Below are 3,813 nucleotides of genomic sequence, written 5' to 3'. Positions count from 1 at the left end.
CTCAAACGAGTGTATGCCTGTCTGTTGGTCCACTTAGGAGTCTTGATCCTGGTTGTGTGGTGGGCTAGTTGTGGCAAATGGTAGGGAAGCTCAGTATTTCTGTATACAGTTGTAGGGGCTTTATTGCAATGTGGTATGGCCTGATATTATGTTCTTATTCCAGTGTGGGGTGTGTGTGGGGCAATGGAAGCGGAGTGATAGGGTCTCTCCAAGTGATTGCCAGAAGTGAGATGCATACAGATCTTGTGTCTTACAGATAATCTTACAAATAGTCCTTTGCATTTATATCATACTTTCAACTTTAAAAGGATCATAATGCTGATTGTGTGAACTTAGGAAAATCATGAGAGGTAGAGCAGGAAGGGTTGCATCAGTGCTTAGTTCTTGTGGCCCTTTCTTACACGCCCAGGGACTGATCGCCACTTTGGGGCCAGGAAGCAATTTTTCTCCAGGCCAGTTTGGCCCCCAGTGATCCTGGAGGGTTTTTTTATCATATTCTGGGCGTGGAACAGGGGTCACTGGGGTGTGTGGGGGGTATTTGTGAATTTCCTGCATTGTGCAGGGGGTTGGACTAGATGACCCTGGAGGTCCCCTTCTCACTCTATGAGTCTATGATTCTATAATTCACCCAGGCTGGCTGTGGGCACGCCAGCACCTCTGTCAGGCAGAAGCGCCTGACATCCTCCCCTTCCCCTTTTCCTTCGCCCGACTGGGAGGCGAAGGGAAGGGAGAGGGGGGAAAGAATGGATCCCAGGTGCTTCTGCCTGTCAGAGGGGCTGGTGCACACCTCCGGTGATGCCAGGGGGTGTGGCATATGCTAATAAGTTATGCTAATGAGCTCCTTCAGCTCTTTTTCTACGAAATGACCCCTGCTGCTCTGTATAGCTTATTGTATGCAGGAGCGTTATGTATGTAATTTCTGTACCACTTAATGTGCCATGTGATTACTTATGCTGTGCTTCAGTTCTTTTCTGGTGGTTTCAGACTTCTAAAATCCTTATTGCATTGGTTTATTGAATGTCCCATTTTGTTGATTGTTCTGACTTGCTATGTGTAATTCGCCTTGAGTCTCTGTGAGAAAGACATACGATACATAACATAAATAAAATAAAATAAATTCTATTAATGCTACTTAATAATCTTGGGGGAGGGGAGGAACATGAATAGTCCAGTGCTTGGTTTGGGCACTACCAGATTCATATCCCTGTTTAGCAATGAAGGTCACTGAGAGGACCAAGGTAAGTCACAGAACTATTTGTTGAAAGGTGAGAAGGAGAAATGTGTACTTAGTATTTATATAATACTTTTAGTGTTCAAAGTGTTGCACATTTATTATTTTATTCCAATTGTTACAGAAGCTCTCCAAGTATTATTATCCCCTCATATTGTGGAGGTCTAGACAGAGAGGATGTCTTACTGAAAGTCACCTAGTGAATTTGTAACAAAGCGGAGATTTGTACGAGGAACCTCTTAGATTGCAGTTCACTCCCATAGACCCAATACTATGCCATCCTATTCATACTCTGAAAACTGGTATAGAAGAGATCAAAGAGGCACATTACGGCTATTCCAGTAAGTTGTGTGCTTATTTAATAACAGTTTACAATTGGGAACATGCTGAAACTATGCAGTTCCCTCAAGGTATTTTTTAAACAAAAAAAGCCTGAAGGAAGCCAAACAGTGAATATAAAGAGCTGTTCAGTTGACCTGATATGAGGGCCACTTCAAATGTCATTGATATACAAGGTTGCACATGGCTTCCCCCCACACCTGTGCAAGAAACGTGTCATGAATGAAGCAGCCCTAATACTTGAGTCATGGAAGAAAAGAGAATCAATGTAATTAATGCTCTTATAGACCATTCTAATGCAAATAATTCCAATTTCTACAAAAAGAGAAAATACTAAACCATTCAACAATCTGATTTCCTTTCCTCTCTCCCTACATTTGTCAGTGAGACAATCATAGCATTTACCCACAAAACACCCTGAAGGTGATTTATAAATGAGATTCCTCATGATATATTTCAGGGCTGCAGAACAAAAGGCTTGGGAACCTTATCAGCAGTGTTCCCTCTAAGCTGAGTTAGTGTGAACTAGTTTACAGTTTTTTAGCCTCCGGCTCACACATTTTTGTCTTAGCTCAGGAAGTATGGTTCCAGAGCAAACAAATGTATGCAGTAGCCAAACTGCTCACTCACAACTTTAATGCCAGTAGCTCACAAAGAAGAATTTTTGCTCATAAGACTCCACGGCTTAGAGGGAGCATTGCTTATCAGACCCATTAGAGATACCCAGCTTGGCTCCACCATCATGCCCCATACAACTTGCTGAACCATCTTCCGGGTTAGTGTTTGCTTATCTTTTTTGATGAGGGGGGGGGTTTGTTGTTTTTCTGGAAGAAGGGGGCAGACTAGCAAGGCAAATACACACAATATTTATTGTATTCAGGTTATACGTCCCAGAGCTGCAAGAAATTTGTTAAATATTAGTATCTAATCACAGTAGAATTGACTGTTCAGTATCACACTGTGGAGTTACTTTTAAGTGAAAAATTGTGTGTGTGATTCCTTGGCACCTTCTGAGTGAAGTCCTTCCAACTCATTTTAGCTTGACACCCCAAATTCTGAATACTTTTAAAAATGCAGATGACACACTACATATGGAATACTGATAATTTACTAGTAAGAATCAGCTATTAAAAAAGTAAAGGTTCCCTTGCTCGAAAGCCAGTCGGGTCCGACTCTAGGGTTACGGTGCTCATCTCCATTTCAAAGCCGAAGAGCCAGCGCTGTCCAAAGACGTTTCCGTGGTCATGTGGCCGGCGTGACTAAACACCAAGGCGCACGGAACGCTGTTACCTTCCCACTGAAGTGGTACCTATTTATCTACTTGCAATTTGCTTTTGAACTGCCAGGTTGGCAGGAGCTGGAACTAGAGACGGGAGCTCACTCCGTCATGCGGCACCTGGGTCTTGAACTGCTGAACTACCGACCTTCCACAGCCTGCAGTTCAGCGTCTTAACCACTTGAGCCACCGCAGCTATACAAAATACCATAAGGATCTGATGACAGTTCAGAGTTTCAGGATAATCAAATCTAACTTCATACTCTATTCCTTGCTGTCTTTGTCAATTGTTTTATAAAATACGCAGTAATAATAACTGCAATGTATATTTCCATTAATTTTATTATTTTCATTAAATGTCTGATGACTATTTTATATTTAACAATTAACTGTTCTAGCCCAAAAAACTGAAGGGTTTTGTAGTTTATATCATTTCAGAATACTTTACTAAAACTGCCAGTATAAGATCAATCAGATATTTCTTTTAAAAGTCAGCCATATGTTTAGTTTTACTGTGAACTGAAAAAGTCAAACGGAAAAAAACACTTATTGCTACTAAATCGGTTCATTTCTATCCAACTAGGCATAAAAACAGAAGCTGGAAAGCATCTACAAAAGACAAAGAGAAACAGTTCATCTGAACTCTTCAAAAAGATTCCAGAAGTCCGGACCTTGAAGCTGACAACTCAGCCAACTGAAAAAGAAAGGGAGCACAGAAAGCCATGGTATTCTGATGTGCTCCCTTCACCAAGTGATCAACAGTTACACATTGCTGGTCTGCTTAATGCTCCTGAATGGATTGCTCAGTGAAAACAAAATTAATTGCCTGCTGATTACGCCAAGGAATGGCAGAAACTCAATGAATCCAAGAATAATGAACGAGGGAATACATACTTTTAAAAGGGCTGGAAAAACAATATTCATGTCATTTGACAACTTTTAAAAAGTTTGGAGCATCAAAAACGAG

The sequence above is a fragment of the Gekko japonicus genome, unplaced genomic scaffold (assembly GCF_001447785.1).
Source record: "Gekko japonicus isolate JY-2015 unplaced genomic scaffold, Gekko_japonicus_V1.1 scaffold298, whole genome shotgun sequence".
NCBI classification, from domain to species: domain Eukaryota; kingdom Metazoa; phylum Chordata; class Lepidosauria; order Squamata; family Gekkonidae; genus Gekko; species Gekko japonicus.
Note: the sequence above shows the minus strand (reverse complement) of the source record.